Source organism: Myotis davidii, unplaced genomic scaffold (genome assembly GCF_000327345.1).
Source record: "Myotis davidii unplaced genomic scaffold, ASM32734v1 scaffold144, whole genome shotgun sequence".
NCBI lineage: Eukaryota > Metazoa > Chordata > Mammalia > Chiroptera > Vespertilionidae > Myotis > Myotis davidii.
The window spans coordinates 573,662-589,112 of NW_006297066.1; the positions used below are offsets into that span (position 1 = coordinate 573,662).

At 40.2% G+C, this 15,451-nt stretch overlaps 1 protein-coding gene and 1 pseudogene across 1 annotated transcript in view; one reads left to right on the forward strand and one right to left on the reverse strand.

Moving 5' to 3' along the window:
- NBEA (neurobeachin) overlaps positions 1-15,451 on the reverse strand; it is a gene marked incomplete at its 3' end in the record, with an annotated part of 537,034 nt that overhangs the window by 498,005 nt on the left and 23,578 nt on the right. The gene's annotated exons all lie outside the window — the stretch shown is intronic.
- LOC102755025 overlaps positions 1,950-15,451 on the forward strand; it is a 20,376-nt pseudogene continuing 6,874 nt past the window's right edge.

Genomic DNA, 15,451 nt, shown 5'->3' on the forward strand with positions numbered 1-15,451 from the left:
ATCTTTCTTCTATCATTGACAGTCCCTCTAGGTTGTGGGCTGCTTGCCTGTGTTCCTGAGAAGCATCTACGGTACCAGTCTATAGAGTGTGTTTTCTTTAGTGAATTACTGGTATGTTTACCGGTAATAAACTTGCACTGTTTTATGTATATGTTTGATTACATACAGCCTTGTGACAGTTTTCCTGCATGTCATAAGCATTTGAATATAAATTAAAATGTTAAAATCAAATCTGATATTGTTTTACCTTTTATTTGGTGTGTGGAAGGTGTGCGGAAGAGGGGGTAGTCTTATACGGCGAGTATATAACAAACTCTGTATTTTGAGTGGAAATGTTAGGGGGTCGTCTTATACGCCCAGTCGTCTTATACGCCAGCAAATACGGTATATTTTGAAGGCACAATGACTGGATGTTAGCTAGTGGATGGGGGTACTTGAGAAACAGAGGAGTCAAGAATGATCCTGAAACTTTTGGCCTGACTAAATGGACAGGTGGAGAGTTTGCAATTGACTGAGACTGGAAAGTCTGCTAAAGGATCTAACATGGAATGGGAATATTAGTAGTTTGTTCTTGGCTTATTAAATTTTAGCTATCTATCTATACTAATAAAAGGGTATTATGCTAATTAGACTGGACATCTTCCAGATGTCCTTCTGGACAAAGCCGCAGCGGCTGCGAGGGCTGAAGAGCGGCCGAGGCCGCAAGGGCCGAAGAGGGCCTGGCATCCCCAGCGGCTGTGAGGGCCAAAGAGAGCCTGGCAGCTGTGGTGTGCCGGAAGATCCACCTCTGCACGTGAGCTACACAGGAAACACCTTTTCTGACTGCTCATTGGCTAAGCTCCCAGTATGCCACTCTTGGTGTTCTTGGTAACTTGGGTAATAAGAATTCAAGAAGTAGATTGAAGGTTTTTCTACCTCACTCCTGGAGGAAAAAATGGAGGTCTGCTGCTGGAGGGGTTAAGAAACGTCATAGCCTGCCCTAGCCAGTTTGACTCAGTGGATAGAGCCTCAGCCTGCAGACAGCAGGGTTCTGGTTCGATTCCGTTCAAGGGCACGTACCTAGGTTGCAGGTTCCTCCCTGGCCGGGGCCCAGGTCAAGGCTCATGCAGAAGGCAACCAATTAAAGTGTCCCTCTCACACTGATATTTCTTTGTCTTTCCCTCTCTCTTCCACGCTCTCTAAAACTCAATGGAAAAATATCCTCAGGTGAGGATAAAAAAAAAAAAAGAAAGAAATGTCATATCCTATGAAAGAGACATCTTGAAAATGTCTAAAGAAAGCTGTCATTTTTTTGTGGTGAAGGGACTGGAGTCCATGATGATGAAAACACTGCGGGGAGCTGGCCTAAGCCGTCAGTAGGACATCCCCTGAGGGCTCCCGAACTCGAGAAGGAGCAGGCCAGGCTGAGGGAACCCCCTGTAGTGCATGAATTTTCATGCACTGGGCCTCTAGTTACCCATATAAGAAGAGGTGACAAGAAATCAATTGGATAGATAAGGCTGCAAATGGTAAGAGCTGAATTGCATGTGGTTTTCCTAGCAGTAATGAAGACTTAAACAATGGTAAAAGCCCCTAAGTTGGGATCTTTACTGGCCCTATAATCAGGGCAGAGGGAAATATAAACCTCGACTATTAAAGGAATAACTATATAGAGCAGTGAGGGCGAACCTATGACACGTGTGTCAGAGGTGACACGCGAACTCATTTTTTTGGTTGATTTTTCTTTGTTAAATGGCATTTAAATCTATAAAATAAATATCAAAAATATAAATCTTTGTTTTACTATGATTGCAAATATCAAAAAATTTCTATATGTGACACGGCACCAGAGTTAAGTTAGGGTTTTTCAAAATGCTGACACGCCGAGCTCAAAAGGTTCGCCATCACTGATAGAGCATGACTCTATAGAAATCACTGAGTGAAATCAGTGCAGTGCATTAGAGTAGGACATGTTGATGCTCATCAGAAATCTTTCAGATTCAGAACTGACTGCAATCGACAAGCAGGTAACCCTATGTCTTCACTGAACTTAGTCACATGGGCTCATGAAATGAATAGACACTGCAGCAATGCAGAGATGGACTGAAGTTCCTCTTGCACAAAATGCCAGTAAGAGCTGTTCTGTTGTTCTGTTAACCAACAAGAGAGACAGAGACTGCAGATAGCCATGTGGCAAACTGCCTAGTGGGTGGTCATAGATGGCAAATCAGACTGACGCTAGCAGCTCTGAGTGCTACAAATGGGTCTTGACAGAAACAGACAGACACTGATTCTGGATGGGGTTGTGTTTACCTGTTGGTAGATGAAATGCTCAGAAAGCTATAAAAAAACAGAGGAGACAATACTACACCCATTAGGATAGTTGACAGTAATTTCTTCAGACCACGATGTACACCGTACTGGCCTAATATCTAACAACAGGCAGAGAGATATCCTCCTCAGAGTAATAGTTTGATAGAGAATTGGAATGCACAATTAAAACACTAATTGTCTAAAAGGGAGGGAAATAAAGTGCATGGTCATATTAAAGATGATAGACAGATAGGTAGATAGATAGATAGATAGACAGACAGACAGATAGATAGTGTATATCTTATAATCCATGTAAAATATTTACAAAATATCTAATATATTCTAAGTGCTTAGTAAGTTATAGGCAGTATTATTATTATCAATTATTTTTCCTAGACAAATCTAACCTTAGCAAGTATATCTATCCTTCTCACAAACAGGACCAGACCTATACCTTAGTATTTTGTTCTCCTCTACACAGTTATCTCTGACAACTTCCATGTAATTTTAAAAATTAGATTTAACATGTTTTATTGCTTTCTTTGTGCATCATTGTATCCTGTATTTCACTATTTTATCTTGGTTCACTGATCTTGCTAGCATACATACATCATTAGTAATTTAGCAATGATCAATGCACAGGACAGTTTGAGTCCCTGTGTACCTGATATTGTATTTATTTCTATCTTATTCTAAAATGTTAATCTATCTGAATAGAGCATTTCTAGATTTAAAGTTATTTTCCCCTAGCCCTTTTATCAGTGCACTATCTTGTGGACTCCAAAGTTGCTGATAAGAAATGTGCTGTCCATCTGATTAGCAGTCCTCTACAGATAATCTGTTGGTATTTTTTTATTTGCTTATTTTTTAATTTTATTTTTTTTTCTTTATTGATTAAGGTATTACATATGTGTCCTTATTGCCCCATTGCCCTCCCATCCCCCCATTCATGCCCTCACCCTCCTGTTTTCTGTGTCCATTGGTTGGGCTTATATGCATGCATACAAGTCCTTTGGTTGATCTCTCCTCCTTACCCACACCCTCCCCTACATTCCCTCTGAGGTTTGACGGTCTGATCGATGCTTCTGTCTCTGGATCTGTTTTTGTTCATCAATTTACGTTGTTCATTATACTCCACAAATGAGTGAGGTCTATTTTTTTCTGATTGGTGTTTCTATTTTCTTTGGATATAGTCCTAGGAGTGGGATCACTGGGTCAAATGGGAGTCCAGTTTTAGTTTTTTGAGGAAACTCCATACTGTTCTCCACAGTGGTTGCACCAGTCTGCATTCCCACCAGCAGTGCATGAGGGTTCCTTTTTCTCCACATCCTCGCCAGCACTTGTCGTTAGTTGATTTATTGATGATAGCCATTCTGACAGGTGTGAGATGGTACTGCATGGTACTTTAAATATATGTAAATAGAGAGAGACAAAAAGAAGATAGATACAGATATATCCATGAGTGGCAGGCACCGTAGTTTAATTTACACTGCCCTGATTACTAGTGAATGTGAACACTGTATAACAGGTGTCTGGACTTTGAGATAGACTTCCTGTGTTATAATCTACTGACACATACTGTATGTATAACCTTAGGCAAGTTACTTAAACATAAATATGTGCTCAGCCTCTACACCTGTAAAGTGTGGATAATAATAGCATCTATCTATTATCTCATAGCGTTGTTGTGAGGTTTAAGAAAGACGGTTAAATGAAAGACAGTTTATGATGTTGAATCAAAAAACTCAGAAACATTCACATGTAGGCTTCCATTTTTATAAAGCTTGTTTTTTAAATCAATTAAATAATAACAAATGGTTGAGGAACACATATTTTTTTTAAATCATGTAAAAAGAAAAAATGATAAATATAACATTCACAAAATTAGTTTACTTTAAGGAAGATGAGGAAAACTGGGATTGGAAAGTAACACACAGGGAGCTTCTACAATATTGATATTCTAGATTACAAGTAGCTAATGGGTATTATTTCATTATTGAGAATGGGGAATGAATGAAGAATGGAAGATCATTACCAAATATATAATATGTGAATTTATCTCATCCCAGTATACCTGATCACAAGTCTTTATATACACTGAAAAAAGTCTGAGAGCATATACACCCAAATTAAAATTTTTTTAAAATTATTGAGAGATACTAAGAAGCCAGAAAAGGTTGAAGAACATGAGTTTCTAATAACCCAATCAAGATTATTATGTAATTTTTTACCCTCAGGATTGCCAGCTAGTATAAAGAACATACATATGTATGTTTTCATGAGATTATCAAAAAATAAGAGTACCAAGGTCAAATAAGCCAAAGACTCTCACATATGTATATAACTGAAATAGTACTCAATTAGATCTGAATTTGATAGAAAGAAGAATGAACTAAAGAGACTTTAATAAACTAGATGTCTCAATAAATGTATAAATCAGGTTACTGGGAATGGAACACAGAAAGGTATGCTGGTATCAGAATAGGTAATGATAGCATCCAAATTTTTAAAACAGATCTGTGATTCCAAGGTTGGATGTCTGGCCATGTAAGCTGGTGGCTATAGTGGCATGAAAACACAAGTTGTTGGAGCAGGGATGAATTGAGAAGCCTGCTATACAGGGGACATTTACCTGTGAGATGAAATTATCCATGATGCTAATGAGAAAGCTAGACTACAAAGGAAAATAGTGAGCCAGATAACAAAAGACCTTCAGAGATATACTATGGGTTAATAGATAATGGCAATAAAAATAGGGTCCAGTGTAATAAAGCAGCTATGGCACAAATTTCAAACTGAGAGGAATTATTGAAAGAAGATGATTTAAAAGTGATATGGAAACAAAATATCTAGAGAATGTCAAGTTATTTGCTCATCTTGAGGTACATTGAACTATAGAGAATGAAAAGGCACTTATATTTCAAAAAGGAGGTAAAAGAGAATACTGAAGAGAAATGGTGGTCTTACAAAGAAACATTTTTATGAAAAATGAACTAATGATGAAGAAACAGATTAAAGAAAGAAAAGGCCAAGTTCTCTAAGCTTCTGCACATGTTTGAAATACCCTTTTTAATCCCCTTGATCTGGCCGACAGAATTCAGCCCAAGAGTTATTTCTTAAAAGAAAGCATTATCTAACCCACATCCCCAATTCAGTGCCATTTCCTAAGCATGTACAACTTTGTCAATCTTTATGAAAGCATTTGTCAATCTGTAATTGTTATTGTTTCATTATCTGTCTACAACTAAATTACTTTGACCTAAGTAAAAACCATGTATTTAATTTCTTTGAGCCATCACAGTGCCTAGAAAATAAGAACTCAACATGTAGTGGCCACATGCTTAATCACTGCACTATATACCAAGTTTACAGAAGAAACTTGTTCACAGAGGTTTGTATCTTAGGCAATGTCCATGTAGGAAGAAAACGCACAACTGAAAGAGATGAGAACATGGCTTAGAATTAACCTCAAGGTATTTAGCTTACCAGTAAAACAGCATTTCAGTCCAAGTGAATACAATTCATTTTAACTATTGAATGTATTTTAATTCTCAAAGTGTATTCACATTTTAAAATTGTGAGCTGCTTAAAAAAAACTAAAGTAATAAGTGTTAAAATATTATTTTATTAAAGTACTAATTAAAATAAAATAGAAAACTCAATTTCTATGCCCACTCTTTTTCTTTTTTTTTAAATCTTTATTGTTGAAAGTATTACATAAGTCCCCTTTTTCCCCATTGACCTCTTCTAGCCTGACTCTATCCCTGCCCCTGGCCTTCACCACTCTATTGTCAGTGATACAAGTTCTCTGGTTGATCTCTTCCCACCCACCCATCCTTCCCAACCTTCCCTCTGAGGTTCCACAGTCTATGCCCACTTTATACAGTTTTGTCATCCCTGAGTCAGGGAGGGAACACAAATAATGGATTAAATACCTCTCAATCAAAAACATTTTCAAAAATTATTCTTTTTTTTTCTTGTTAATACTCACTTAAGGATATTTTTCATTGACTTTAGGTACAGTAGAAGGGAGGAAGGAGAGAGAAAGAGAAACATCAACATGAGAGAGACACATCCATTGGTTGCCTCCCTCATGCCCCGAACAGACAAGGGCACGGGATTGAACCTGCAAGCCAGGAATGTGCCTTTTACCAGGAATTGAACCTGCGACCCTTTGGTGTGCAGGCTGATGATCTAACCACTAAGACACACCTGCCAGGGCTCAAATGTTATTCTTATAAATAAATTTTTAAAAATTTTACTAAATTTTTGTTTTTTGTTAGAATCAGCATTTACAATATTTCACTAATTCTACAGTAAGGGAAGATATGTGCATTTTTAGTTACATGACTCTATCAAGTCCACATTGAAAAATATCTGATAAGCATGAAGCTGGAGGTGTGTCTATTAAAAAAAAGAAGCAAAAATAAGCCAAAAAGCACTCTGAAAAAGTTACCTTATTGTATCTCACCGGTTTCATTATAATAAGATCTTTTAGAATTGGCAGAAAGCAAAAAAAATCTGTAACTTGTAGGATACTAGAAAACCCTTTCATTAGTACATACCACAACATACAAGCATCTGACAGTAGAGATAGAGAGTTACACTGCCAGAAATTACAACAATGAATGCAACTTTAAATTATAGCTTCATAATACTCAGCTTCCACTGTTAGTAGGTAAAAAGTTTTTTATAACAATTTCAGAAATATTTGGTTGACAAGCGATAGAAAAAAATTTTAGTTTTTCATAAAACTGATTATTAGGCAAAAGAATAGAAGTTTGAAATATATGTCTTTAACTCATGAATTATTTACATTATACAGGCACATTAGAAAACCATATTTTTGACCATGATTTGTGTATATAAGAGATTTGTATTAGGAAGGTCACTCTTAAATAGATAAGTGTGTATGTGTGAGTGTGTCTATACTCACATGTGCATATATTTTCTTATTTTAATAGTGTATATGCTCATTGCAGATCATTTTGAAAATACATGAGTGGGAACAAGTAGGTTTAGTTGTGAGACAAAGTTTACTCTTACATTATTATACTAGAGGCCTGGTGCATGATATTCATGCACTCGGGGGAGGGGGTCCCTCAGCTCAGCCTGTGCCCTCTCGCAATCTGGGACCCCTCAGGGAATGTCTGCCTGCCAACTTAGGCCCAATCCCCCCTGGATGAAGCAGGGGCTGTGAGGGCTGAGGTAAGCTGCTGTGGCTGAGAGGGTGGAGCCCCTTCCACGAATTTCATGCATTGGGCCTCTAGTATAAACATATTTAAGTAACTGCCCTTTATGTTTAAAGATGAGAGTACTCACTTATCTGTGGTTACTGATAAAAACAAATGAGCTCCACTTTGGTTCTTATAAATTTTGCTTTCCTTTTATCCCTAAAATACTAGATTATATTTCCATTATCCTAATATTCATCATTTCTGCATGTATTCATAAAGTCAGTTCTCTTTATGAGAATTGACTTTACTCTCTTACCCTAAGTTTGCAGTCACAAGCTTTGATAACCTAAATCCCCTGCATCCCTGTTAAAATGGTTCTGGCCATTCTCAATTTTAGAAGCCTTCGCCTAGTTAGAGGCCTTCCAAATGTTCATCTTTATGAACATTTGAAACTTCATACATACTAAGACATAAAATTAACAAGATAAGTTGATACACTGTTGTGAGCATGATTATTCATTCCATTGTGAAAGTCTCCAGCAAGAACAGGAGACAACTTATGATGTGGCAAAATAAAATTAAAAAATAAAATAAGAGGCAGAAAACTAAAGTTTTTAAATGATTATGCTTTGACCTCTATTACATAGCAATTTTAACAAGAGACAGCTCTCATAATGTGGAACCTGCCTAATTAAAGGTTCTCTTAGTCAAAATGTTAAAACTCAAACCCAAAGCTCTAATTCCTTTCACTAAAAACAAGACTCAAAATAAAAATGACAGAAGGAAAACAGCATTTTAATGACAACAGATTAGATGAAAAGATGAAATATCATTAAGAAATATAACAAAAATTGTGGTCATTCAGCACAGTAACAGCAAGCAGTAGTTATCTGGTAGGTAATATTCAAACCTCCTTAATCACAGGAGCTAAGAGGAATTAATGTCTGAGAAGTGAAGTCTTTCTCAATTGATATTAAAACATCAGTAACCAGGGTATTTGTGTGGAAAAATTTCCTTGGTTACTCATCAAGTATCTTTAAAAAAATAAAAAATAAAAATAAAAATAAATAAAAAATTATATATATATAGTGTCCCAAAAACTGTATGCACATACTTTGAATAATTATAAAGGCAGAGTTTATTAAAATGCGTTTCACTTTCAAAATTGAGCTATCAACTGTTAAAGTATTAATGGATACACTGTTAAAGTAACAAAAATATTGGGACACCCTGTATATGAGTTGGTAAACAAAGAAATATAGAGTAGTAGTAAGAGTATGGATTTTGCCATTATATGGATTTGGGTTCTCCCTTTTATTAGTGCTAGATGGGCAAATTATTTAACCTGTTCAGTTTTCTAATCTGTATAAAAGGAAATAATAGTGGTATTCATTTTTAAAAAATATTTTTATTGACTTCAGACAGGAAGTAAGAGGGAGAGAGAGATAGAAACACCAGCAATGAGAGAGAATAATTGATCAGCTGCCTCCTGCATGCCCCACACTGAGGATCAAGCCTGCAACCTGGGTATGTGTCCTGACCAGGAATTGGAATCAAACCAAGACCTCCTGGATCATAGGTTGATGCTCAATCACTGACCCACACCGGGAGGGCAAGTGGTATTCATTTTATAAGACTTTACGAGCCTTATATAAGATGCACAAAAATTAGTAAGCACACTTCCCTGCATATAGCATAGCAGTGTTCACTACGTGCTAGCTATCATTATTATTATTTTTTGCCCCCAGTTCCTAGCAGAGGACTTCAAAAAGTCCTTCACATTTCATGAAGGTAAGAATGTCTTGTGTTATTCACAATTGGCCCCTTTTGATCACACCTAAGGTTATGATAATAAGGTAACATGGTCAGCCTTTAGATCAGTGGTTCTCAACCTTCCTAATGCCGTGACCCTTTAATACAGTTCCTCATGATGTGGTGACCCCCAACCATAAAATTATTTTCGTTGCTACTTCATAACTGTAATTTTGCTACTGTTATGAATTGTAATGTAAATATCTGATATGCAGGATGTATTTTCATTGTTACAAATTGAACATAATTAAAGCATAGTGATTAATCACAAAAACAATATGTAATTATATATGTGTTTTCCGATGGTCTTAGGCAACCCCTGTGAAAGGGTTGTTCGACCCCCAAAGGAGTCTCGACCCACAGGTTGAGAACCGCTGCTTTAGATAGTTCCAAGACAGGACCTGGCCAATGAAAGACCAAGCATGTAACTAGAATGCTGGAAACTGAATTCAATTATGTAGCCAATGATTCAATCAATCAAGCCTACATAATGAAGACTTCATAAAAACTCTAAATTAGGAGGTTCAGGGAGCTCCAAATTGCTGAACACATCTATGTGCTGGGAGGTTGCCCAGAAAGGACTTGGAAGCTCCAACTCCCCTACCTCCAATACCTTGTCCTATATGTCTATTCTATTTGGCTGTTCCTAAGTTGTATCCTTTATAATAAAACTAATTGTAAGTATGATGCTTTCCTGAATTCTGTGACTCATTCTAGCAAATTATCAAACCTGAGGGTGGGGTTGTAGTCAGACAGGCAGAAATGCAGGCAGCCCACCTGCTGCAGCTGGCATTTAAGTAAAGGCAGTCTTGTGGAATTGAGCCCTTAAGCTGTTGGTTTTGCACTAATTCCAGGTAGTTAGTATCAGAATTAAACTAAATTCTAGAACATTTAATTAGTGCCAGAGAATTAGTGTCCGAAATAATGTATTTTAAATACTGGTAGTGTTGCCTTACAGTGACAACTGCAGCGTTGAGTAGTTGCAATAGGCACCATATGGCCCACAAAACTTAAAATTCCTGGATCTTTAAGAAAAGCATTTGCCTACTATTGTTCTAGAGAATTCATTTCTCACAGCCTCCTTTTTCAACATTTGTGTCTATATCATTAACATATCACCTATTACTTATACATATTTGCAAGTACAAGGTGAGGCAAAAGTAGGTTTAAAGTTGTAAGTACGTGTAACAGAGTTTATTCTTATATTATTATTTGTTAACTAGAGGCCTGGTGCATGAAATTCATGCGGGGGGGGGGGTGTCCCTCAGCCCAGCCTGTGCTTCTCACGGTCCGGGAGCCCTCGCTCCTTACCACCCGCCTGCTCGCTACTCCTTACTGCTCCTCCTTACTGCTCGGCTCGCTGCTCCTTAGTTCTGCCACGGAGACAGGAAAGGCTCCCATCACCGCTGCTGCACTCGCCAGCTGTGAGCTCGGCTTCTGGCTGAGCGGGCTCCCCCTGTGGGAGCGCACTGAACACCAGGGGGCAGCTCCTGCATTAAGCGTCTGCCCCCTGGTGGTCAGTGCACATCATAGCAACCGGTCGTTCTGGTTGTTCTACTGTAATGGTCGCTTAGGCTTTTATTATATAGACTAGCAGCCCAGTGCACTGATTTGTGCACCCATGGCCGAAGGTGGAATAGTGAGGCCCCAAGAGGAATTGGGTTCCCTCCTCTCTGGTTCCAGGGTGCATCACCTGAGAACCGCCACTGCCAAGTCACCACAGCTTGGCAGCTCCTGTGATTAGGGTCTGCCCCCTGGTGGTCAGTGCACATCATATGTATCAGTTGGTCAATGGTCACTTAGCCTTTTATATATGGAGACTAGAGGCCCGGTGCACAAAAATCTGTGCACTCGGGAGAGGGGGGTCCCTCAGCCAGGCTTGCGCCCTCTCGCAGTCCGGGGCCACTCAGGAGATGTCTACCTGCCAGCTTAGGCCCACTTCCCGGGGGATTGTGCGTAAGCTGGCAGTCAGACATCCCTCTGGCAGACTGTGAGCCCTCGAGGGATGTCCAACTGGCAGCTTAGACCTGCTTCCCACCTAAGCCACAGTAGGACATCCTTAGCACTGCTGAGGAGGCAGGAGAGGCTCCCACCACCGCCACTGCGCTCGCAGCCGTCGGCCCAGCTTGTGGCTGAGCAGAGCTCCCTCTGTGGGAGAGCACTGACCACCAGGGGGCATCTCCTGCATTGAGCGTCTGCCCCCTGGTGGTCAGTACGCATCATAGCGATTGGTCATTCCCAGTCATTCCACTGTTAGGGTCAATTTGCATATTATCCTTTTATTATATAGGATTATTGTATCATTTATAAATATTATATTACAGTTTACAAACAACTGTAAACCTACTTTTGCACCACCCTGTATATAAAAGAAAAACTTAAACATCTATCTCTCCCCCAGAAGATTACCACTTATGAATAAAAAAGTTTCTTAATCATTTTATCTTTAGAACCAACTTCTTGGTATCTGATAAATAGAAGCTTAAAAAAAATCTTCTTAAAAAGCTTCTTAAAGCATTTTTCTATCCCAGAGTATCCTATCATCTACTTTAATATCAGACTATGATCTGCTTCTTTAAAAAAGGCAAAAAAAAGATACTATTTACAAATCATAAATTATTAGTATGTTAAAGTCTAAAAGGACCACAGATATCATTTAACCCAATCTTTATTTTAATTTAGACAAAATAAGGTTCAGAAGACTTAAATGAATTGCCCAATTAGTAACAAAGACAAGATTAAAATCCAAGACTAAAATCAATATTCCTTTCACTCACAATAGCAAACCTTTCTAACACCACAAGTGAAAAAAAGTAACGGGAATTAAAATAAGCTTTGTTCAAAATGTACCCCAAAAGTGCTCTCAGGTTACTTCATGCTGCTCAAGGAAACAGCCACTAGGAGACTGAATTACAACATGAATCAACATACAGTTTCCTTCATCAAGAAAAAAAAAGTTATTTGAAATAAAAAGTGTTTTTATTGACAAAACTGATTTACATTCTGGCACAAGCTCCTTATCTCATCTTAGACCAGGACCAACAAACATTTCACAAATACGCAACCTGATCTGTTGACCACATTTTGAATAGCAGTGTGCTAAATGAACATTCAGAATAGTAGCAGAAACAGTAATATAATGATCGGTCATATATATAATTCATATACATATTTCCATTTTGAGAAATAAAACAAAGTACAATATCCTTTATTTTGCTTTCATATATATATGTATATACATATGAATATATATTCATACATATATGAAGGATATAGATATAGAGATGGAATTATAAAGAAAGAGAAACAGAGGTTCAATGATGTAATACTTGGCTCAAGGTCAGTCATAAACCAAACAAAAGGCAGACCCAAGATATGAATTCAGATTAGACATACCACAAAAGCCAACCTCTTTATAGAAAACCAGGATACAAAAATGAATTTGACTCAAATAGCATTTTACACATTAACTCATAACTCTAAATACTGAAAGTGAAGTACATTAGTTCATAGTTATGAATGGCTACAAATTGCCTAAAGGGAGCAGGTACAAGCTGGCACTAAAGAAAGCACCCATGATCATATACTATATTCAACCACTAAACAAGCTGTCCTCTTTGACTAATCCTGTTGTTTCAGGAGAGAAACACACACACAAAAATACTGGAAGGGGAAGAGAATACCAACTTACATGGAATGAAAATATTGCTTCACTCATTCAAAACTTCTTGCTCCACATTGCCCAAAGTCCTTAGTTTCAAATTCACTCAGCTTCACTTTTCTCATGTGTATAATGGGACAGAAATGCCTATGTCATGGAGTTATTTTATTAATTGAGAATGCTGTATTTCCTTTATTCTAAGAAATATTTTTCATGTTTTAACATTTCTGAAATTACATATAACCCATAATTAATGTGTATATTTAATGTAATAGTGTTATTTCTCTCCCCACGAAGAGTTCTTATTAAATAGTAACACTCAACAGCCTAACAGCATACCTAACCAAAACTTCTAACTACTATCCTATCTAATGAAAGAGAATCAAGGTAATTGGAGTATGACCGCTACACTTCCCATTGGCTAATCAGCAAGATATGCAAATTAACTGCCAGCCAAGATGGCGGCCGGCAGCCAGGCAGCTTGAAACTAACATGAGGCTTGCTTGCTTCAGTGACAGAGGAAACCAACGTTCCCCGCCTGCCTTGCCAGCCTCTGAGCCTGCAGTTTGAAACATTGTAACAAATATAGAAGCTAAACAAAACCCCAGAAATCTGTTTTCAGCGAGCCGGGACCTCAGAGCTGGAGTTATACATTGTTTCGATAATAGAACACAAACAAACCAGATACCAGCTTTCAGCAGCAGAGGCCTCAGAGCTGGAGCCAAAGCTAAAGCTTGCCCAGAATAAAAAAAGAAAAAGAAAAAAAGGAGCAGTTGGGAGCTTCAGCCCTCAGCCCCTCACCCAGACTGGCCAGGCACCCCAGTGAGGACCCCCACACTGAAGGGTGTGTGACCAGCTGCAAACAGCAATCATCCCCTCCCCCAGGCTGGCCAGCCACCCCAGTGGGGACCCCCACCCTGATCCAGGACACCCTTCAGGGAAAACCAGCCAGCCCCACCATGCACCAGGCCTCTATGATATAGTAAAAGGGTAATATGCCTCCCAGCACTGGGATCAGCGGAGCCAAGAGGCCTCCCGGCACCGGGATCAGCGTGACAGGGGTCAGCACCCAAACCCGCTGATCGCCCTGCGGCTCTGTGTGTCACAGGGTGCGGAGCCCCAACCCCATGATCTGCCCTGCTCTGTGGGTGATAGAGGGTGGTGCCCCAACGACACCCCGCCACGGGCCCTACTCTGTGTTTGATGGGGTAGAGCCATAACCTCTTCATCGGCCCTGCCCTGAGTGTGACAGTGGTGGCACCCCAACCCCCTGATCGGCCCTGCTCTGTGGGTGATAGAGGGAGGCCCCCCAACCCTTTGATCCGCCCTGCTCTGAGTGTGACAAGGGGCAGTGACCCAACTCCCCTATCAGCCTTACTCTGTGAGTGACGGGGGGAGCTCCTCAACCCCTGATGGGCCCTGCTCTGTGCGTGACACGGGGGAGCTCCCCAACCCCGTGATCGACCCTGCCTTGAGTGTGACAGGGGACAGTGCCCCAACCACCCAATCGGCCCTACCCTGAGCGTGACTGAGGGTGGCATCACAACCTCCCAATCCGCCCTGCTCTGTGCATGACAGGGGCCGGCGCCCCAACTCCCCAATCGGCCCTGCTCTGAGCCCGACCAGGAGCTGCACCTAGGGATTGGGCCTGCCCTCTGCCACCCAGGAGCAGGCCTAAGCCAGCAGGGCGTTATCTCCCAAGGGGTCCCAGACTGCAAGAGGGCACAGGCCGGGCTGAGGGACCCCCCGTTCCCCCCGAGTGCACAAATTTTTGTGCACCAGGCCTCTAGTCCTATATAATAAAAGAGAAGCATGTAAATTGACCGTCCCTCCGCTACACTCTCCAGCCAATCAGGAGTGGGTATGCAAATTAACCCAACAAATATGGTGGGTTAATTTGCATACACAGGTGCTGCACAGAGAGCAGAGTGGGACAGCCGATGGCTTGGGGGATGTGGCTCTCTCGGTCGCTCCCCACAAGCCGCTGGGCGGAGAGAAGATCAGGAGAGCCAGTGGAGAGTGGAGCAGCTTGGGGAACTTGGCTTCCCAAGCCACCAAACAGTGAGCAAAGACGGAGAGCTGGTGACTTGGAGGACTTGGCAAAGTGAGAGGCCATGGGAAGGAGACAGAGCAGGAGGGAAAATCAAGAGTGCAGGGAGCACCAGGAATGCTGGGAATCTTAGTTCTGGTGGCAGGCAGATCTCCTAGACCGGCCGTGGGCAAACTACGGCCCGCAGACCGGATACGGCCCGTTTGAAATGAATAAAACCCCAAAAAAAAAAAAAAGACCATGCCCTTTTATGTAATGATGTTTACTTTGAATTTATATTAGTTCACACAAACACTCCATCCATGCTTTTGTTCTGGCCCTCCAGTCCAGTTTAAGAACCCATTATGGCCCTCGAGTCAAAAAGTTTGCCCACCCCTGGGGTAGAACCTACCCTCACCTGAAGCAGAGGTGGCCAATCAAGCTCCGTCTACTCTAGCCAAGTGGTTGGCAAACTGTGGG